The sequence below is a fragment of the Phascolarctos cinereus genome, unplaced genomic scaffold (assembly GCF_003287225.1).
Source record: "Phascolarctos cinereus isolate Bilbo 61053 unplaced genomic scaffold, phaCin_HiC Scaffold_4;HRSCAF=312, whole genome shotgun sequence".
NCBI classification, from domain to species: domain Eukaryota; kingdom Metazoa; phylum Chordata; class Mammalia; order Diprotodontia; family Phascolarctidae; genus Phascolarctos; species Phascolarctos cinereus.
Window position 1 is genome coordinate 668,803,608 of NW_027555847.1, and position 24,056 is coordinate 668,827,663.

Below are 24,056 nucleotides of genomic sequence, written 5' to 3' on the forward strand. Positions count from 1 at the left end.
ACTCAAATAATTTTGGGTATTCGAAGGAGGGGCTGGGAGAAAGATCCTGAAGCCGGGATGAGTTTAGGGAGAATTCTGATGGGAATGTCTGGGAGGTTGAATAGATAATGGGAATAGATAATGAAGGGAACTGGAAGGAAGAAGTTTGAATGGAGACTGGATAAGATGGAAGGTGGGAAATATCTTCATTAGATTTTCAAAGGGAGATAGGGAGAGTCCATAAGGAAAGGTCTTTGAGTGGATTATAGCCTCAGGTAACCTTTTGAGACCAGAGTGAGGTCAAAGAAAGTTTAAGGGTTTTCTGGGGCCCTTAGACAAATGGGACCCAAATTCTTTTGGGTGAGAGGGGAAAAGGTCTCAACTTGGGCCCATACCCCATCAGCATTATCTCATTTTATGCTATTGTCATCCTTATTTTACAGATGAGAACCTGAAGCTCAGAGACTTTGAGTGACTTGTCCAAAGTCACAAAACCAGTGTGGCTTATATAAATGAACAGAATTTTAAAGATAAAACAACCCAATTTCCTAAAATTAAAATGAACAAGGAACAAGTTTTTTTTTAAAAAAAACCCTATTCTAAAGAGATTTACAGGTGAATGCTATCAGACCTTAAAAGAGCAATCAATATTTATGCTGCATAAACCACTCTCAAAAACTGATGAAGAAAAGCTATCAAATTTCCCTTATGAGACATCTGAACAAAGATAACCCTTAGAAAAAGAATTATAGAAAAATATCATGAAGGATTATCAGTGAAAATAGAATTCATAATAAAATCCTAACAAAAAAGTCTGAAGCAATGTATCCCAAAAGGTACTCACTATGATTACATGTGGTTTATGCTAGGGACTGTAAGAATCATTAAACATTTTTTACAAATTAACATAATTATATTTTGTAACTACTTCAACTCACAGAGTAACTTCAAAAACTGTGGAAAATAAAAGGCAGCTAGGTGTTGCAGTGAATAGAGCTTCAGCCTTGGAGTCAGGAGGACTTGAGTTCAAATTAGGCTCAGACACTTGACACTTATTAACCATGTGACCCTGGGCAAGTCACTTAACCCTGAATGCCTGTGCCAAAAATACGTAAATAAATACATGTAGAAAATGCCTTGGATAGAATACCACACTCATGCCCCAAACTCAGAAAGCAGAGGTATTAATGGGACATTTTTGAAAGAGTGGCCTGATTTTGATTTTTTAAATAAATTTTTATTTTTATTCTGAACTCAACCAATGCCTAACAGAATGGGCATTTGCATATGCCTACAAGAATAGGAAAAGAGGATTGTAAATGAAAATTCCAGGTCTCAATAACAGACAGATTACTCTTTAAAATACAAAATTAGATCATCCTTTAGCTTTCAAAGCTATCCTGCTTGTCATGCTTTATTTCTGGCTGGAAGGAACATTTAAAACATGATATGTGTATATCTAAAAATCTAGCATTATTCACAGTGGGAGACAGCTACAGGTTTCCCCAAATACTTTTCATTAATATTTTACATCATTCAGGGACTGCTAATGGTGGTAATCAAACAAAAGAAGAAAATTAAAAGTAGAAACACTGGCAGAAAGAAGACAAAACTATGCCAATGATAGTTTCCTTAGAAAACCCCATAAAATGATTGAGCCAACACCTTCAACATGTCAAGATGCTAATGAAGTAATAAAAATTGTTAGCAATTCTCCGTATCAATAACAAAATCTGAGGAAAAATCCTAGAAAGGGAAATCCTATTCAAAATCACTCCATAATTCACAAAATATCCATAAGAATATATACCAAATAACTCCTAGGACATTATGAAGCACTTTTTAAATGTAAAGAATAACTTTAATGATTGGAGAAATACTGATTGCTTTTTATTGAAATATGCCAATATAAAACATGGGAATAACAAGTTAAAGAAGAAAAAGTGATATTTGGGGATTCAGCTCCTGGGAGTGGACAAAGTACCTATCACTTTCATGATTTTGAGGGTCTCTGGACTTCAACATATAATTATGGTATTAACAACAATAGACACAATAGCAATAAAATATGTATATAGAGATGAGGTTGTTAGTTCCCTTTACATACAAAATTTTACTTGATCATCGCAAAAACTATGTAATATAAGGTTTATTATCAACATTTTATTTATTGATAAAATGAGCCTTTTATATATTAATTGACCTGCCCAGAGATACACAGCTAGTAAGTATCAAAAGCTGTATTCAAACCCAAATCTTTCTAATCAAAACCCCTCTGTCCACTGCACTGTACTCTTCCCAATGAAGACTTGGAATGACTAAAAATTGTTGATACTTTATGAATTGAAAATGAATTGATTTAAATAGAACTATAAAGCAAGTTTCATTAGTTGAGCAAATGGTCAATGTAGAGCTTTTAATGAAACATTAAAGTGGTTTTTTTTAAAAAAGATCTTTAACAACTCTGAAGGACTTATGATGAAAAATGCTATCCATCCTCAGAGAAAGAACTGAAGTCTGAATACAGAAAAAAGCATACTTTTTAAACTTTCTTTGTTTTTCTTTTTTTTTTGTGGAGGGGGGAGTCTGTTTTCTTTTATAACATGACTAGTATGAAAATGTTTTGCATGACTACACACATATAACCAAAAAAAAGTTCTTGACCAGTTATAAAATTTAGCCAATCTAATTGGATAAAATTTAATAGAAATAAACATGTGGTCTTAGACTTGAATTGGGAAGGCAAGTGAAAAAGATAATATGTATGAAGACCAAGTAAGGAACTTGAGATGTTTGTCCTGAAGAAGAGAAGACTTTAGCTGGATATGACAGCTGTCTTCATGGGTTTGAAATTATCTTATGTGGAACAGTGTTTAGACTTGCTCTGTTTGACTCCAGAAGATACAATGAGGGAAAAGGAGATAAACCTACAAGGAGGCCAATTTCGGCTCAGCAAAAGCAAAAACTTTCTTGCAATTAAAACACTACAACAACAGCATGGGATGCCCTGGGAAGCAGTGGATTCCTTGTTAGGAACATAGCAGAAGATTCAGATTGGATTGAAGAGCCTCTAAGGTGCTTTCCTGCTCAAGATCCCCAGGGTTTGGTAACTTCATATGTGATGTTGGACAGCTCTCACTGTTAGGAAGATTTCTGCCATAGTTTCTTGCCCCATAGAGAGTTCAGCTGTTCAAGGATAGGAAATACAACGGTATGATTTTTCTAGTGAAGGGTTTGGGGAATTGAGCCTCTTAGGCACTAGCAATTTCAAATATTCTTCTTATTCCTCCATAGGACCAGATACCAGCCATCTCAGGCCAGAAGAAAGTTTGCCTGTGCCTCCCAGAGATATCAACCCAACTGCTTGAAACTCTCCACTTTTGGGGAGACCCAAAGCATCTGTCTTCCTTGGCCTCCATTCCAAGAGATGCAGTCAGACAAACCTGGTCCATTGGTTATGTCCAGCAACTGATTGGAGGTAGGAAGTGTTGGGAAGGGAGAGAGTAAAAGCGGGAAGTTAGGGAAAAGAGAAGCAGCATACTGTTGATCAGAAATTCAAGAAGATTCTCCCAAACCCAGCACAGATGAAATCATAGCCTAATCCAATCAATAGAGCAAGACAAGCAGAGTCTGCTTGAAAGCCCAGAGTTCAGTCCAGGACCAAGTTTGTAGGAAAAGCAAAGGAAAGTAGAATGAGCCTTATGCTCTGAGTCATGTTCAGGTTCCATCCTTGCCAATAAGACTTTAGTCTAATTATTTTCATTCTTGGGCCCTGAGCCATAAAATGGGGATCAAAAATTCTTTATTGACTTCATGGTGGTTTTTTGGAGAGTAACCCCAGAGTCTATCCTACACATGTGAAAAAGACTTGAGGATCTTAATGGAGGATAAGCTAAACATGAATCAGCACAAACCTCCTTTGGCCTGGGCACAATAACCCTGCTGGGGGATATTTCTCTCTTACTGGCCATCAACCCCAAGAGGGTCTAGTCTTGCTACTACCACCAACACAACCCCCAAAATGAGGAAGAAACTCCTTTTCTTCATCTCTCCAAGTATTCTCTCTTTTGTGTTTCAAGGTATCTGCCACCAATAGTTATGTGCTCTATTTTTACCTCTTCTGGAGTGACAGCTATATTTAGGTATTTGAAGGGCTAGCAAGAAGAATGAAATGTTTTCCTTAGCCTAGAGAGAACACGGCAAAAAGCCAAATTTAGAATTGGTCTCAGAAAACAAAAAAACCAGCAAACAAACTCCTTAACAAGAAAGATTTGAAAATGTGAAATGGGATCTATTCATGGGAGCTCTTCAAAAAACAGCTAGATAATGACTTCTCATCTGTAAAATGACCTTTCACCTCCATTCCTGTTGGGGATTTCAAATTCATGACTCTGTGCCCAATGCCTTCTCACCCTTCAACATCATTCCCCCATGTTACCTTCCTTTTCCCATTGGTGAATTCCTTCAGGGAATTCTCCATTTTGGGAAAGAGCTCAGGTTTGTCCCTCGTTTTTGAAAATGATCAAGAGTTTTCCATTGGATTGTAAACTCACTATGAGTCAGCATTAATATGGCAGACAAAATAACCTAATGAAACAACCTACATTAAAGGAGATATAGCTTCCAATAAGAAGGAGATGATCATCTCATTGTCTTTGCCCATAATCAGACCTCATCTGAAATTTTGTATTTAGTTCTGGGCACCACAACTTAGAAAGGACATTGATCATCTGGAGAGGATGCAAGGGAGAGTAACCAGGATGATGAAGGACCTGAGTAGATCAGCTGAAGGAACTAGAGTTACTTGGCCTAAAGGAGAGAAATCATGCAATATGGACTAATTGTCTTTACATACTTAAAGGTATGTTACGTGGGAGAAAAATGGGATTTGCTCTGCAAGGACTCAGAGCATAGAATGAGAGCATTGGATAGAATTGGAAAACATGCATATTTTGGCTCAATAGAAAGGAAAGTGAGAACAAACCCAGAGTGGAATAGGCTCCCTCTGGAGGCCAACAGGTTTCCTTTCCATGGAGGTCTTCAAGGAAAGGTTAGATGCCCACTTGTCAGGCATACCTTTATGCGAGATTTTTTATGGAGTACACTTTTTTTCTCATGTGTCCTATGAGGTCCCTTCCATTTCTATGTGATTTTATGATTTGTGTTGAAGAATGGATGAGCCAAACTTTCAGTCATACATGATCACTGTCCTCTCTCTCTGTTGTTGCCTGCAGAAATGGTCCTGCTCTGCCCATGGTATCTCCTTCTTTATCCTGGGACTCAATGGTCATTGATGGTTAGAGCAAATTTAAGATGGGATTCAAAAAATTTTCATTTCTAAATGTGGTTGTTCATGTTTCAAAGACTCTCTGAACTGAAAGGAATCTTGAAGGTCATTAGATCCAAGTCCTTCATCTTGAATTGAGATGGAATGTGGAAATAGTGACTTGTACAAGATCACAAAGATAATTAGTGGCAGAGATAGGGACAGAAATGAGAAATTCTAAATCAGAGCCTGGTCAGAGTCTGAGTTCTTTTCATCTCAAATACAAGAATAACAGTATTTGCAGGTCATGCTCTTCTCATTTTTTTTTCCCAGCAGAAAAGTCAGCCCCATGGTACCAGGAAACCAAACACAATTCACTGAATTCATCCTCCTTCGATTTTCTGAGAAACAAAATGAGCAGGGGCCCCTCTTTGAACTGTTCTTGGGGATGTATTTAGTCACGGTGCTTGGAAACTTGCTCATAATATTGGCCATTGGTTCTGACTCTCATCTCCACACCCCTATGTACTTCTTCCTGTCCAACTTGTCCTTTGTGGACATCTGTATGGTGTCCACCACAGGCCCCAGATGCTGGTGAGCATCTTGACACAAAACAAGGCCATCTCCTATGTTGACTGTCTTGCCCAGATGTACTTCTTTTTGCTTTTTGCTTGTTTGGACAATTTTCTTCTCACTGCAATGGCCTATGACCGTTTTGTAGCTACCTGTCACCCTCTATGCTATGCAGCCATCATGAGCCCTCAGCTCTGTAGCCTCCTGGTTCTGCTGTCCTGGATTATAAGCTTCCTAAACTCCCTCATTCACTGTCTGAATGTAACACGGCTCTCCTTCTGTACAGACCATGAAATCCAGCACTTCTTTTGTGATCTTGCTGAGGTTCTGAAACTCTCTTGTTCTGACACTCTCTTTAATTATATCTTCATATATTTTGTTACTGGACTTCCGGGTATTCTCCCTCTCACTAGGATCATTTTCTCTTACAGTAAGATCTGTTCTTCTATTTTGAAAGTCCCATCTGCTCAGGGTAAGGATAAAGCCTTTTCCACCTGTGGATCTCACCTCTCTGTTGTTTCCTTATTCTATGGCACAGAATTTGGAGTATATTTGAGTTCCTCTGCTACCCACTCTTCCTGGAAGAGCACAGTTGCTTCAGCAATGTATGCTGTGGTCACCCCCATGTTGAACCCCTTCATCTGTACACTAAGGAATATAGATATAAAAGATGCCCTTAGGAGGCTTATTAGCAGAATAGCCTCCTCTTGTTGATGGGTCTGGCTCTTGGTCCTTAGAATATGGCACAAGTATTTCTGGAGAAAATACTGGGAGGCAGAAATCTTGGATTCCTCAATTCTTTCCACCACTCCAATCCATCCTTCATTTAGCCACAGAAGTGATTTTCCTAAAGTACAGCTCTGACCCTGTCACCCCTCCTAAGCAATGCATGCCAGGGATTCCCTATTGCCTCCAGGATCAAATGCAAAATCCTCTGTTTGGCTTTCAAATCCCTTCATAACTTAGCCCCTTTCTACCTTCCCAATCTTTTAATACCTTACTCCATACCACATACTCTTAGCTCCATTGAGCCTCTTTGCTGTTCTATGAACAAGAACTTCCATTTTTTGGCTCTGGGTATTTTCTTGGGCTGTCCTCCGTGCCTGGAATGCTCTCTCTATTCAACTCTTGCTATTGGTTTCTTTTCTTTCATTCAAGTCACAATTTTTTAAAAACCTTTTCCAATCCCTCTTAATTCCACTCCCTTCCCTCTGTTAATTATTTCCTGTTAATCCTGTATGTATTATATATAGCTTGTATGTATATATTTGTTTGCGTGTTGTCTCCCCCATTAAATTGGGAGATCCTTAACATCAGGGACATTTTTTTGCCTCATTGTATCCCCGAAGCTTAGCAGGATACCTGGCATATATTAGGTGCTTAATAAATGTTGGTTGATGAATCTCAAGGTTCTTATCTTACTGGCTCACTCACCTATTGACTATAAATGACCTTGATCTTAATTCTTCATGGTCTCTATTCATGGTGTTTCTACCATAACTACATCTGACTGAACACCTCCTGCCTCCTCATGCCATTTTCCAGCTTAAAAAAGTGCTGGAAATGGAGTGAAAAAGACAGGATTTCAAGTTCAGCGTAGTACTTATAAGCTATGTGCCCATAGCCAAGTCACTTAATATCTTTATCCTTCAATTTCATCATTTCTGTAATGGGAATTGGAAGACTTGCCCCGACTGTGAAAATTTTTCTCTGTACATCAAATCAAATATTGTATGTGAAAGTGTTCTGTAAACCATGAAAGGAAAGAAAGAAAAAGAGAAAATCAATATGGGATTTCATCACTGGAAGTCTAGGTCCTAGTTCCTCCATGTCTTTATATATGGTCATTATGAGTTGCTGTGTTTAAAAAAAAAATTCATCAATCATGGCCAACCCTCTCCTGATGAGCCTCTTTGTCCTTTGTCTCATGCCACAGATGAAGGCTTTCTAGTGTAGTTGCACCTGGAAGAACTGGAGCTCTGATAACATAGCCTCTGAGAAACTGTGGTCAGCTCCATTTGACAATGAGACATTGAATGGTTACATCTGTTCAAAATCCAATTGATTTTGTGATCATTTTTGTCATCATTGCTCCCAAACATGGATCTAACCATTCCACTGCTTTGCTTAAAATGCATCATGGGTTCCCTATTATAGCAAGGATAAAATTTCGTCTCCTGTGACATTTAAAACCCTTTATAATCCAAGTCCAACATATATGTTCCTGGTCTGATTTCACATAACTGCCTCAACGTACCTTACATTCCAGTTGAACTCACCTACCTGTAATGATGTTCCATCTCTCCCCTCAGAGCCTTGACAAAAGCAGTTTCCCATGCATGGAACAAAGGGGAGCCCATACTCATCTCTATATCTTCAATTCTCAGCTTTATTTATAGCTGAATTCAAGTGGTAACTCCAAAAAGAATTCCTGATCTCTCCAATTGTTAGCATTATACCCCATTCCTACCATATTATTCTCACTGCATTAATATTTGCTTATCTGTGTATATCTTGAATTTCTCTGGCCCCATGGAATATAAGCTGTCATAGGTAGAGATTGTCTCATATTTGTTTTTGTATCCAAAGCACCTAACTCAATACCTAGGATAATGTAGGCATTTAATGAATGTTTGAAATTAATTGACTTATCCTTGGCTCTCTCTCTTTCTCTATTATGAATTCCAAACTCATAGTAGGGATCCAGGAGGTCCTCTACTCAAGCTTCTTAAATAATTAAATGATCTTCTCTAGATCTAAAATGTCTCTGAAAAAAAAGTGATTACCCATCTTTTACTTGAACTCTTTCAGTTAAAGGGAACTTCTTACCCAATAATTGGCCATTCTCACTATTTGACTGACAGCTTTAGTTATGAGAAAATTCTTCATTAGACTGAATAAAAATCTACCTCCCTGTAACTGCTACTTATTATTACTAATATTACCCTCAGAGGCTACATAGGAAAAGCAAAAAGAAGGGAGAGAGGATGGTTATATGTCTCTCCACAAAGATATATAAGACAAAAGATTGCCACAAAATAGGAAAAATAGCACTTAAAACACTCAGAATTTCATAATCTCACTCAAGAAGGAATAAAACTAGTTTCCTCAGGTGTCAATTGAGAAAAGCAAAAGTATGGCTGATATAGGTGATAAATGGAGATATTAATGAAAAGAGGCAAATTTGATCTCAAAGGTTTCCCATGAGACTTGTAGGGTAAAATCTATGACTAAAATATGGCTCTGAAAATGATGGCCTATTTAAAAGAAGCAGCATATGTAAAATATGGGGTTGGGTATCACTATGTATTAAGATATGCTCTAGTAAAGAAATCCAGGCACCAGAATCAAGAAGCAAAATAGAATGCATTGATCCTTCCATCTGTACTCAAATAGAGAAAGTCTAACCTTTCTCCTATATGACAGCCATTCAGATACTTTTAAATGGCCATTATGCCACAATTGAGTGTTTCCTTCAACAGGCAAAAAATTCCCAGTTCCATCCATCAGTCCCCATATGATATGCATTCAAGGCCTTTCACCACCTTGCTTGCTCTTCTCTGCGTGCTCTCCAACTTATCAATGTCCTTCTGGAATCACGGTGTCCAGAATGAAACACAATATTCATGATCAAGTCAGATGAGGGCAGAGTACAGAGAGATGGCCATATCCTTAATCTTGCAACTTATGCTTCTTTTAAGGCAGCCCAAGATTGCATTAGCCTTGGCAGTTGCCACATCATACTGCTCAATTTATATTGAGTTTGTAGTAAGACTCTAAGGTTTTTTTCTCAGACCATCTGCTATCTATGATTCTCCCATCTTGTACTTGGAAATTGAAATTTTGTATCCAAATATAAGACTACATTTATTCCTACCGAATTTCATCTTGGAAGATTCAGGCCAATGGTCTAAACTGCCTAAACCTTTTGAATTTGTCTGTTTTCATCCAGTGTGTTAGTTATCCTTGGTAGCTTTGTGTGTCATCTGCAGATTTGATCACCTCTATCCAAATCATTGATAAAAAAGTTAAATGGCAAAGGCCAGCACAGATGCCTGGACAATCTATTGGAGACTTCCTGCCATCCACTGAACTATAAACAAGAAGTTGTTGCAGTGGATAGAGCATGGGACTTAGAGTCAGTTCAATCGTGCCTCAGACCCTTACTACTTGTGTGTCCTTAGTCAAGCAACATAACCTCTTTGTGACTCAGTTTCTTCATCTTAAAATGAGAATTAAAAATAGCACCTACCTCAGAATGTTTTTGAGGATTAAATGAATTAATATATTAACATAACATTAATATTAATTAATATATGTAAACTACTTGGCAAAATACAAAACACTGTATCCATGCTAACTATCATAATGACTACTTATGGAATCTGAACGTCATGAAGTTCCTAATCCATGTATTTACTACTGAGTCTGTATTTTACCATCTTTCCTGCAAAAATAGTATTAGATATTATATCAAATATTCCTTCCTACAACACGTAAAAAAACCTGTATTATTTCCACGGCTTTTAAAAATTCTTATTTGCATGTTAGTATAACTTCCCAACACGTCTAGACTATGTTTCCATTTAAAATTTCTGCATTTCTGTGGTGTCAAAAGCAGGGCTCTGCCTTTAACAGTTGCACATTAAAGGCTTGTTGAAATTCATTGAGTCCCCCATTTCTGAATGAGAACTTGGGGTCAGTGAACAGTGTGCTGAACCTAGAGTCAGAAAGTCCTGAGTTTAAATCTGGCCTAAAACAAGGATGACTGGGCAATTCATTTAGCCTCTTTCTGCCTCAATTTCTCCATCTCTAAAATGGGAATAATAATTGCAGCTCCCTCCCAGGACTGTTGCAAAGATCAAATGAGATACTATTTATAAAGTACTTTCCTGACCCTGAAGCACTATAAAATACTAGCTATTATTAATATTAAGTATTCTATAAGTTAGTCTCAGAGACTGAGGCTGAAAGCAGTTAAGTGATTACCCAGAGTCACATAGCTAGTAAGTGTCTTGAGTAGGATAGATCTTCCTGACTCCAAGTTTAGAGTTCTACCCTCTATGCCTCCAAGCTGCTTGAGTAAATGAATCAAAATGGATAAGGGATAATAAAAAAACTGGATCACCCACTGCATCCAGACTATGGTTATGGAACACTTCTTACAGAAACCTTCTCCCTCCATTGATAATCATGAGCATAAAAATGATAACACATGAGGATCAAAGATGGAAGACTGAAATTTTCTCTGGTCCTCACAGACTATTAGACCTCTCCAAAATTGAAATTATACACCAAAGATAAAGCAACTTTAGCTGTTTCCATGGTCTAGGGCACCAGGAACTCAAAAGAATGTTAAAAACCCCGCAACAAAACAGTGAACTAAGGCCCAACTCAAGTTCATTCAGTGCCCCATTCTCTACCATGCTACTAGCAGCTAGGTTGATGTCCTATGGACTTGCAGCAAAACTCAATCCCCCACCTAATCCCTTCTACTTTCCATTGCTGGGGAGATCCAGGCTCCAGGGTTTGGAAGTTTTCTTGGGCCTTTGTAATCCATGTCATGACATTTTCCTGTGCTACAAAAGACCTTTATTAGAGGGCAGAGAACACCAAGGGAACAAGGAAGGACATATGTGTGGGCTCGAAGTAGAACATAACCCCATTCTGTAATAGCCTCAGAAATCTAAACTCCAACTGATAGAAATCATCCCCCACTGCAGTAACATTAGCATGGGTCAGAGAACTGAGGAATAGAGGGAATGGGAAAAGACAGTGTGTGTGTGTGTGTGTGTGTGTGTGTGTGTGTGTGTGTGTGTGTGTGTGTGTGTGCTACTCAGTAGGGCTTTATGGCACTCCACTAAGCCTGAACAGAAGAACCCAGAATTCAACAGAGGCCAGTTCTGTCCACTAGAAAGCCATTTAGGGTAGAAACCTAAGCTGGTGAACTGTGAATTTCCCAGAGTGGAAGGAGGCTAAGATGCTTTAAGATCTAGCTTCCAGGAAAATCACCATCAGAGGAGGAGAGAGTCAGAAAGTGAGCAATAGGAGAAAATAAGAAGGAAAAGACTGAAATTTTCAAAGATCTCATGAGGAAGAAAACTGAAAGATCTTGAAAATAAAAGGATAAATCAATAAGGAAAACATTAACAATAAAAGAAAACATGGTCTCCAGATATAGTAAATGAATTCAAGGCTCTATAAATAAATACTACAAGAAAAAAATAAAATGACAACATTTGATGAGACAGAGGACTGTGTTGAATTTGAGAAGAACATGGAACCACACCAGACTCTTTTTGAGTGTTTTTGGACTTTTCAATTTATTAATCAGCTGTGCTTATTTTTCCTCTTTTTTTTTGTCTGTAAAAATAATATTTTCTTATATGAAATGGTTCTCTCAGTGGGTGAGGAGGGATACTGGGATGAAATATAAATTATGTAAAAAGCAGTAACCTCAAATGCAGTATGAGATATGAAGTTTTGGTCTATATTTAATTTCCAGTTTTTCCAACTGTTTTTATCAAATAGGGAATTCTTGCCTCGATAGCAGGCCCTCATGTTTATTTGCTTCCATATATTGTGCGTTTGATTTGTTTTACTGATCATCCTCTTTATTTCTTAACCAATATCAAATTATTCTGATGATTATGGTTTTGTAATATAGTTTGAGATGGGACAAAGCAAGGCCCTTTTTCTTTTCACCTTTTCAAAATTAATTTCTTTAATATTCTTCAAAAATTTTCCTTCAGATGAATTTTCTTATTTTTTGTTCTGTTTCTATTCCTAAGCCCTCTATCTAATTAGAGTCCTTTTATGACCCCTGTTGAAGATAGAGTTCAGAAAAGTTACATGTATCATCTCCCCATATTAGAATGTAAATACTATATCCTTATTTTATCCCTTAAAAAGGCTCACTCATGTTAATCTTTTTTTCTTTCTCTTCACTCTTGTCTTTGCATTCGAAAGTTTACACTCACTCCAGCTTTTTCATCAGAAATGTTTGTAAATCCTTTATTTTAATGAAGATCCATTTTTCCCTCTGTAGTAGTACACTCAGTTTTGCTAGTGAGTTGGAAGACACCTCAAAATAACTTCATTAAAATCTTTTGCTTTTGGAATATCATGTTTGAAACTCTCTATGACTTTTAGGGCTTTTTGGTTTTTTTCAGCGCAGTCATATGTGATCTTGATCATGGCTCTTTGGTACTTGAGCTCTTTCTTCCTCACTGTTCACAGTATTTTTCTTTGACCCAGAAGCTCTTGATTTTGGCTATAATGTCCCCAGGAGTTTTCATCTGAAGGTTTCTTTGAGGAGGTGACTTGTGGATTCTTTCTGTTTGTATTTTTTCCTCTGGTTCTGAGAGATCTGCACAGCTTCCTTTAAAGATCACTTGAAATATTTCTATGGTCTTCTTTTTGAACATGGCTTTTGGGGACTTCAGCAATTCTTAACTTTTTTCTCCTTAATCTGCTTTCCAGATCAATTGTATTTACTACAAAGTACTTTGCATTTTCTTCTGGTTTTGAGTCTTTTGCCATTGTTTTAATATTTCTTATTGTCTCATAGAGTCATTAGCTTCTATTAGATCAATTCTAATTTTCAGGTAGTTTTTTTCCTCCTTGAGTAATGTATTGCAACTCTCGTTCTAAGTTAATTATCTTTCCAATTCTTTCTTCCAAAACTATAGTTTCTCTTCCTGTTTTATTCATGTAATTATTTTTAGCTCTTTTTTAAAAGTCTTGTTTCATTCCTTCCAGTAATTCTGGTTGGATTTATGACCAAGCTGTGGTTTTCTTTGAGGCTTTGTTTGTAGATGTTTTAGTCATTCTTCCTTTAGGGACTTGCATGTCCCTGTCACCATAATAGCCCTTTATGGTAGGATTTTTTTTGTATACTGTTTTCTTATTTTTTTTCAGCCTGCTTCCTGACTTTGTATTATGTGTTAGGGCCAGACTCTGTGCACTCCAGGTGTGTGTGTGTGAGGAATGTTTTAACTGAGATTTTGTCTTCTTGGGTGTTTTGGGTGGTATATTATTGAAGGACAGCTAAGGTTAGAGATCTGCAAGCTTTCAGTGCTCCAAAAGTATTCTGATCCAGGGCAAAGTCTGATCGCTGACCTGTTCTAAAATCTACTTTCTGATCTAAGTTTGGATCATCACAATATCCCTCCTGGCTTCCTTCTCATTTTACAACTGCTGCTTTATTTAGCCTCTTAAAGTTTTGAAGGTTCTGAATACCATAAGTGTCTTCCTCTTTACTTGGGATCCCTAACCTGGATAGTCTTTTGTAGGCTTCTTATTGGACTGGAGACTAGAACTGGGATCCTGCTTCCCTCTTGAGGTCAGCTGAAATGTGCTTTTGCATTTGTTCCTACCTGAGTACACAACCTATTGCAAATGGCTGCTCCATATACTGAAATGTCACCCGTAGGTGCAGGTCACCTCCTCAATTTGCTTTGCATCTGATTTGTGACCCCCAAATTGGGTGGTCAACAATCAACAACTATTCCCTTACCTTGCTCCAAGTTATGTGGCATCCTTGGCAATACTCCATCTTTAATATCCCTAGACCTCTCCATTTGTCTTGCTATGGTAATCTGGACTGGAAAAATGACTTGTCATTTCTTGAAAACTGAATTTCTCCATCAAGACTCTGTGTGGCACATTTCCTGGATCTTTTTGGAGTAAACATATTGGAGTAGGGAGCTTGGCTGTATTTTGCTCTATCATCTTAGCTCTACCTCCTCCTTCTTGCAGTTTTGAATACTTCAGATCAGAGCCTGTTGGTGGTCAGTGACTTTTCTTCACCTTATGAAGTAAAATCCAAGAAATCCACCTTTTTGTCAGGCATAAAACTAATGGTTCTAATATAGTTTTCCCAGTCTCGACTAACTATTTGATTTATAAATTTGTAATTATAAAATTTAAGATTTATAACTTCTAAAGCAGCTACATGCAAATGAATTGAAGAGCCACAAGGCCATGCAGTCATCACCATGATCTCAGTTGTTGCTTTGCCCTCAAACAGGATTTCTCAGTACATTCACTTGAGGGGTACTTTCCTAACTAATTTCTAGGACAGTATGTCTCTCTTTACCATTTTATCTGAGATGTTCTGTTACCTTACAAATTGATTTTATCAGTTCTCCTTACATAAATAGTATTTTTATGCCTTCATTCAGCATTCAAACTATTCATATATGAAAGGTGCAACACTTTACACCCAAATTTCCTTTCCTTTCATATCCTTTGGATTCTAGGTCACATGACCAACAAGATGGAATACTAGATTTTTCTCAGATGCACATAACCTCTGGAACTTCTCCAAAATATGAATTATGACCCAGAGATAAAGCTATTTCAGCTCTCTCTGTGGTCTGCATGGCCAAGAACCCAAACAAGGTAAAAACTCAATGTGCTAATGATAGAGAAGGATAATCCCTAACTTTCAAAAAAAATTTAGTTTACTTTCAATTCAGGGGACAAAACAAGCATTTCCATAATATATTACAGTGAAAAAAACATTAAAAATATAATTGCACTTGAAACTGCAAGTCTACAATGTACAATTTGGTATTTTCTCCAAATATACAACAGTTATCATGTAAATTTCTTTTTTTCCTTCCCTCACAACTCCTCCCCCAACCCTAAAGATGGCTACTATTGAAAACAAATAGGTGTGTGTGTATATATAGGTAAAAACAAATAGGTATGTGTATGTACACACACATACATACATATGTAAAATTATTCTATACATACTTCTATTTATCATTTCTTTCTCTGGATGCAGATGACACCTTCATATGGCTTTTGTAGTTAATTTGGGTATTTATAATAGTCAAAATGATTTAATTGCTCAAAGTCATTCTTTATATTTTTTTTTTGGCTAGGCAGTAGGGTTAAGTGACTTGCCCAGGGTCACACAGCTAGTAAGTGTTATGTGTTTGAGGCTGGATTTCAATTCAGGTCCTCCTGACTCCAGGGCCCACCTAGCTGCCCCACTCAAAGTCATTCTTTTTTAAAATATTTTTTAATTTTTAACTTGTGCTTTTAAAATTTTGGGTTACAAATTTTCTCCCTTCCTTCCTCCCCACCCACCCTCATTGAAAAGGCAAGCATCTCGATATAGGTTATAGATGTGTAGTCATGTAAAACACTTCCATAGTAGTCATGTTGTGAAAAACTAAGTATATTTCCCTTCATCCTATCCTACCCCCCATTTATTCTATTCTCTCTTCTGACCTTGTCCCTCCTCAGAAGTGTTTGCTTCTGATTATCTCCTCCCCCAATCTGCCCTCCCCTCTATCAACCCCTTGCTCTCTTGTCTCATTCCCCCCTTATTTTCCTATAGGATGAGATAGATTTCTATACTCCATTGTGTAACTTATTCCCTCCTTAAGCCAAATCCTATGAGAATAAGATTCACTCATTCCCTCTCACCTTCCTCCATTTGTCCTCCACTGTAAAAGTCTTTTCTTGTCTGTTTCATGTGAGATAATTTACTCCATTCTACTTCTCCCCTTCTCCTTCTCCCAGTATAATCCTCTCTCAACCCTTAATTTCATTTTCCAGATATCAACCCTTCATCTTCAACTCACCCTGAGCCCTCTATGTATCTATACATCTATCTATCTATCTATCTATCTATCTATCTATCTATCTATCTATCTATATGTACATATAATTTTTTTCCTCCCACTACCCTAATATTGACAAAAAATTCATGAGTTACAAATATCATCTTTCCATGCAGGAATGTAAACAGTTCAATCTTAATAAGTCTCTTATGATTTCTCTTTCCTGTTTACCTCTTCCATGTTTCACTTCAGTTTTGTATTTGAAAGTCAAATTTTGTATTCAGCTCTGGTCTTTTCATCAAGAATGCTTGAAAGTCCCCTATTTCATTGAATGACCATTTTTTACCCTGAAGGATTATACTCAGTTTTGCTGGGTAGGTGATTCTTGGTTGTAATCCTATCTCCTTTGCCCTCTGGAATATCATACTCCATGCCCTCTGGTCTCTTAATGTAGAAGCTGCTAAATCTTGTGTTATCCTGATTGTGTTTCCACAATACTTGAATTGTTTCTTTCTGGCTGCTTGCAATATTTTCTCCTTGACCAGGAAATTCTGGAATTTGGCTACAATATTCCTAGGAGTTTTTTGGGGGGCATCTCTTTCAGGAGGAGATCAGTGGATTCTTCCATTTCTATTTTGCCCTCAGGTTCTAAAATATCAGGGCAGTTTTCCTTGATAATTTCTTGAAAGATGATGTCTAGGATCTTTTTTTGATCATGGCTTTCAGATAGTCCAACAACTTTTAAGTTCTCTCTCCTGGATCTATTTTCCAGGTCAGTTGTTTTTCCAATAAGATATTTCACATTCTCTTCTATTTTTTCCTTCTTTTAGATTAGTTTTACAATGCCCTGATTTCTCATATAGTCACTAGCTTCCAATTGCTCCATTCTAATTCTTAAGGAAGTACTTTCCTCAGTAAGCTTTTGGACTTCCTTTTCCATTTGGCCAATTTTTCTTTTTTAGGGCATTTTCTCCTCATTGGCTTTTTGGACCTCTTTTGCCATTTGGGTTAGGCTGTTTTTTAAGGTGTTATTTTCTTCAATATTTTTTGGGGTCTCTTTTAGCATCACTCTCAGTTTTTCGCCTACTTCTCTTACTTGCCTCTCAAAATCCTTTTTGAGCTCTTCCATGGCCTGCGATAAATTCGTATTTTCCTTGGAGGCTTTGGATGTAGGAGCTTTGGCTTCATTGTCTTCTTCTGGTTACATGTTTTTATCTTCTTTGTCACCAAAGTAAGATAATATAGTCTGACTCTTTTTGCACTGCTTACTCATGATCCTGGCCAATTACTTGAGTTTTAAACTCTATGTTAAGGTATGAATCTGCTTCCAATGTGGAGAATGTACTGTCCCAATCTTCAGGGGTTTTGTGCAGCTGTTTAAAGAAGTAGGGAAATTCAAAAAGTGAGAAATGGGGGGAAATAAGAAAAAAAGATTAAAATTAGACAGATCTCAGGAGGAAAAATATCAATTAAAGATCTTTAACAAGAATAGATAAACCAACAGGAAAAATATTAAAATAAAGATGGGAAAATATTATCCAAATCATCAAAAAGAGTTTACATATCTATGAATAAGTATAATAATTCCAAGGAAAACTAATCCACTCTGATGAGGCAGAGGACTCTGTGGATTGTGAAGAGAACATAACATCACAGAAGGATGTTCTTAAATAGTGTGAATGAAAAAGAAGAATTTAAAAAGTGGAATTTATGAATTACACAGCCCTAAAAAATGGAAGAATAGAAAAACTAGATCCACAATAAAAAGAAAAACAGAATGGGAATCCAAATACACTGAAGTGAAGGACACTTTGGAAGAAGAGAAACAAAAAGCAATAACATGAAAAGAAAGCATGATCTCTATGTGAGGAAAATGGCTTTCTCTTAAAGACAAGATGCATAGAGACAACTAAAAGATTATAGGGTCCCCAGAAAAACACATAAAGAAGAAAAACCTGAATACAATAATGAAAGAAATAATACCAGAAAAATACCCAGAACTTCTGAACACAGAAAATAAAGTGCCAATCAAAAGAATCCATAGATCACTTCCAGGAAAAAAAAAATTTAACAATTCCTCTGACAAACACAAAATTCTCCAAGAGAAATAACTTCACATATAAAGGAAAAGATATTTAAATAACATGATACTAATCTGCACCATCACCACCACCACCCCAAACGTCAAGAGAGAATAGAAAATGTATTGTGAGGAGCAACAGAGCTTATGATGGAACTCCATGTCATTTACCTGCAAATCTGAGCCTACCTATTAATGAAAAAGATGAACATGCATTAAAAAAAATGTCTTCAAAACATTCTGAAATAGAAACCAGACCTGATCAATTATTTGCTTCTTCAACACCCCAGACAGCAAAAATATAAGAAAGGCCAACAAGTACAACAACCAAGGACAGCAACAACTAAAGAGAGATCCTTAAAAGGTTTTTTTTTCCCTAAATGCATCAAAAAATAATTCCAAAAAAACAAATCAAAGTCCTCTCCAACTACATATTAAATGTAATATAATAATGAAATCAAGATATGAAAATATGAAGAATACAAAGACACATAGAAAAACCTTCATGAAATAATACAAAGTGAAAGAAATAGAACTGGAAGGATGGTGTACACACTAATTACTACAATTTATGAGTAAAACTGATTGAGAGTGACTGGGCAAAAGAGCATAATAATGTAAAAGTAACTTGATCAGGAATACTACTATAGCTCCTCAATTTAATTAGATCTCCAGTCCAATTGGTGGGATTACAAGTTACCAACTTCTGTTTGGAGGTAGCTGAGGAGCACCTCTCTATCAAAGTGTATGCCTACTAGGATCTAGTTGAGATGACACCGGAATTCCTGATTAGTGTTTAACTGGAGTGACTTCCAAGCTGCTTGGCTGGCTGGGACTCAAAGTAACACACCATTGACACAAAATCTACCCCTTTGCACTGAAGACTTAAAAAGACATTATTGTCTCCTTCCTTTTTCCTTTTGCCCATTTGATCTTTCTCCTGTTCAGAAGTTTAACCAGTATGGAACTGGGCAGGCCTGGGTCGTGCATAAATAAAATTTGGGACTGAGCACAGCCTTGCCCCAACTCCCTTGGCAACTGGAAGTGGCTATCTTGGAGACATAGTAAAATTGCAAGTTCTAACCCACAAATTTCTCAGTGCAGAACAGAAAGTAGAATTCTTGAGATTAGCCTGACCCAGCCCAAGAAACTAGAACTTTGATAGAGTTCCTCAGGAAACACATGGTAGGGGCAGCTAGGTGGTACAGTGGATGAAGCTCTGACCTTGGAGTCAGGAGGACCTGAGTTCAAATCTGGCCTCAGACACTTGACACTTACTAGCTGTGTGACCTTGAGCAAGCCACTTAACCCTGATTGCCTCACCAAAAAACAAAAAATTTTAAAATTTTAAAATTTTAAAAAAAGAAGCATATAGTGAAAGCAGATATGTGATTGCCAGAAATGGCTGGAGAGGATAGTTCACAGACAATGCCTGTGAATCACAGAAGACAAGGGAGTTTGGATTCCTAGGCAACATGAGCCCAAAATCTCACTTTCTATCCAAAGAGGGCAGGTTTGCTAGGCTAAGGTTAACTCCAGGATAAGCCTGAATTCAAGAGTTCCCAACTTCAAGGGAGAAAAGAGGATTGCCTCCATGGTTCCTGAATGCCATCCAGTTTTGGAGCTTGAAAATAACCCAAATGACCACTGTAGCTGAAACACTGAAGTCACATGAGCAGAGGGGATTTAAGAACTTTGCGTCTTGCCATCACTACCCTCAAAAAGAAGAGTATTGCTTGATTGGTAACCCCCAAAGTATATTTCCCTTCCTGAGAGTGTCAAAACCACAGGAAACTATGTAGGATTCTGTGGGAAAGAACAACCCAGTGGAATGACAGAGGGTTTGCTGAATGGTATCCCAAGTCCAGTTGCCTTGAAAGTAGAGCATGTGACTACTGTAAGCAATGTATTTACTGCATCTGATTATGAGCTCCAAAGCAAAATTGTTTGAATATTTAAAATGTTTTCAATGCTCATTTATAGGCTCCATATTTCATTTTAATTTGTTATCTTGAAGGTTTGTATGAGATCTTGGCCCATATAGGAATTCAAAGCATGAACTACATTGAAACTTTATTTTGAATCTTTCATAAGAATAAATTCTGAGACATGGTCAGAAAAAGTAAAAGAAGAAAATGTGATATTTGGGGATTCATTCCCCAGGACTGGGCCAATTGCCTGTCATTTTTGGTAACTTTAGGGGACTCTGGACTACATCTTATAATAATAAGAAGAAGAAACAATAACAAAAAATGTATATACAGGTTTAGGTTGTTAGTTCTCTTTACATACATGATTTCACTTGATCCTAACTAAAAACCATATAATGCAGAGTTTCTTATCAATATTTTGTTGATTCAGAAATTGAGGATCTGATAGATTAAGTAACTTTCACGGAGATACAAAGCTAGTATTTATTAAAGACTATATTCAAACCCCAAACTTCCTAATCAAAACCAAGCACTCTATCCACTACACCACACTCCTCCCAATGAGGACTTGGAATTGCTAAAAATTATTGATACTTTATGTATTAAAATGAATTGATTTAAATAGAGTTGCCAAGCAAGTTTGATTAGTTGAGTTGAAGTTCAATGTTGAACCTTTAAAAAACATTTATGTATTCTTTTTAAAAAACATCTTGACCAACTGTAATATTGAGCCACAAATAATTAGAAGAAATTTAATAGGAATAAATGTCTGGTTTTAGACTGGGGTTACAAACAAATTAATTTTATAAATACAATGTGGGGAAGGCAAAGTAATAAAGACAGTATGTATGGGGACCAATTAAAGGATGTGGAGATGTTGGTCCTAAAGAAGAAAAGACTTTAGTCAGATATGACAGCTGTCTTTATTGGTTTGAAATTATCTCATATGGAAGAGTAATCAGACTTATTCTGCTTGGCCCCAGAAGACAGAATGAGGACAAAATGAAGCAACTCCACAAGGAGGCTGATTTTGGCTCAGCAGAAGTAAAAATTTCCTTGTAATTAAAACACTACAACAGTAGAATGTGATGCCCTGAGAGGCAGTGGATTCCTTGTTGGGAACATAGTAGATGATTCAGATTGGCCTGAAGAACCTCTGAGATCCTTTCTTGCTCGAGATATTGAGACTTTGGTAACTTTACAGGCAATGTTGGACAGCTCTCATTGTCAGGAAATTCTCTGCCATAATTTCTTGCCCCATGGGGGTTGAACTGCTCAGGATCCGGAAATCAGTTATACTATTTTTCTAATCAAGAGTTTGGGGGATCAAGCGTCTTAGGCACAAGAAATTTCAAACATTCTTCCTGTTCTTCCACAAGTCCAGATACCAGCCATCTTAGGCCAAGAGAGAGTCTGCTTGTGTTTCCCACAGATATCAATCCAACTGCCTGAAATTCTCTACTTTTTCTGGGATCCAGAGTTTCTGCCTTCTTTGTCTTGCTCTCCAACAGATAAAGTCAGCCAAACCTGCTCCCTTGGTGATGTTCAGTAAGTGATTCAGTAAGGTGGGAAGTGTTGGGAAAGGAGAGAGGAAAAGAGGAGGTGGGAAGTAAGGGAAAAGAGAATCAGCCCGTCATTCAGAAACTCAGGAAGAGTCTCCTAAACCCAGCATAGCTCAAATCACAACCTCACGAAGGCAAAAGAACAAGAAAACCTGATCCACTCCAGGGTTTACTTGAAAACCCAGAGTTCACCTTAGGAACAGGTACGGAGAATAGAATAAGCCTTACACTCTGAGTCAGATTCAAGTTGCATTTTTGCCATTAACTAGAAATAACAGCTTGGCCTAATGAGTTTTATTTTTCCTTGGTCCCTAAACCATAAGATAGAGATAAAAAACTCCAGATTGACATCATGGTGCTTTTTTGAGATCAAATGAGATTATCTTTGTGGGATTTTTTGGTGATCTTAAATCATTTCGGAAGGATAAATTCTTATTTTTGTCATAATAGAAGAGTTGTGAATCCATTATGGCCTAACCCATCTCAGTCTAGTATAATGTGAATACCAGGAAAAATCTTTAGCCAGAAGTAAGTTTCAGATGCACCAATTGGGAGCCTAGTGAAGAGAGAAGGGTTATGGTGTTATTCATAGACATGGAGTACAGGGCTATATGGTAAGGCCATTTTCATACAAAGCATAGATGACTCCTATATTCCCTACCTCTGAATGGCACTGGAGGCTGAGCTTATCACTCAAGTTAAGTTCATAGGGTCAGGGAGAGTGGGTGAAGGCAGGAGAGGTGATGGAAAGACTGCCTACCCTCATAGCAGCTGATGAATATCCTGAAAGCATTTCCCATGATCTTAAGGTAGTCAAGAACATAGGGATTTTTCAGAGGAGGGTATGGACTGCTTAAGGAGAGTGTCAGGAAGAAATATATGATAAGGACATGGGCATAGACTCCATACTACTTGGAGTACAGTAGATCAATATACCTGATATCTGGTTGTCCTTTTATAGCCATTATGTGATGTATGAGCCATCACTGCAATACCTGGGCACGTTTCTCAGATTGTCTTAAATTCATCAGGAGCAGCTGTCTCTTTGGAACACATCACTTCCTACTATTCTCTACCTACATCCTAATGTAATTTTTATTGATTTTGTCATCTTTTATCTACCTTGTCTACTTGGTTTTTTTCCTTCTCTTTTTCTGTTTCTCACAGGGGTTAGACCAGATAATCTGAAATTCTGATTCTATTATTTCTTATTGTGTTATATTGATTTTGTTCCCTCTCCTATCTCTCCTTTCCACCTTCTATTCCTATCCCCATTTCTCTGCATGCTCAGACTTTTACTGAGGATACTTATAACACAAACACAAAAATAAACTTAATCAAAATTAGCCAGAATTCCTTGAGTTCTACTGTGAGTAAGATTGAGAAGTAGTTGGTACCAGGTGGTTTGGTAGCATACAATGCAACCATATTGTGAACTAGACTCTAATCAGTTGTCAGTTGCTTACTGCATTTATCTGCCTCCAAGGATGTGGGGAAGGCTGGGGTGGGGAGAAAGAACAGAGAGAGAGGAGAGCCCAAATAAAGGCTAGAAGAGCTTTAAAGAACAGGTAAGATTGGATATGAATATCATGATGCGGGAGGGAGAGACAACAGCTTTCAAGTATTTGAAGGGCTTTCAGAGAGCAAGACTACTGATGATTCATGGAAATCGCAAAATAAAAATAATATTTAGACTTGATGGAGGGAAAAACTTTCTAATAATTGCAGCACTGGTACTTTTTAAGAAGCACAGGCAGACATTACACCATGCCTAGGAGGAATTTCATGGGGATTCCAGGAAAGGGAGAAAAGAACCTGGAGGAAAAGGACTTCCACAAACTGTGCTACCCCCTTGTAACAAGTACTCTCTAAATTTGATTCCACTCTCCCCTACATGATCTCTGTACTTGTGGGAGAGTATATCACTGCCTTTTCTTTTTCCTTTGGAGGGTTGGTTATTTTATACAAATTGTTTGTACTATTCAACCTTAGTAAAGGCTTCTTTTTAGAAATCAATTGTCTAACATTGATATCAATTCAAAAATCAATGTAGGAAGCACATTGGTGGAAGTTTATAAGTAT

The 24,056-nt window shown here is 37.3% G+C and overlaps 1 pseudogene; it reads left to right on the top strand.

Moving 5' to 3' along the window:
• The first annotated feature begins 5,552 nt into the window (after window positions 1-5,552).
• Window positions 5,553-6,532, top strand: LOC110196210 (olfactory receptor 7C1-like; annotated as a pseudogene).
• The last annotated feature ends 17,524 nt before the right edge of the window (window positions 6,533-24,056 follow it).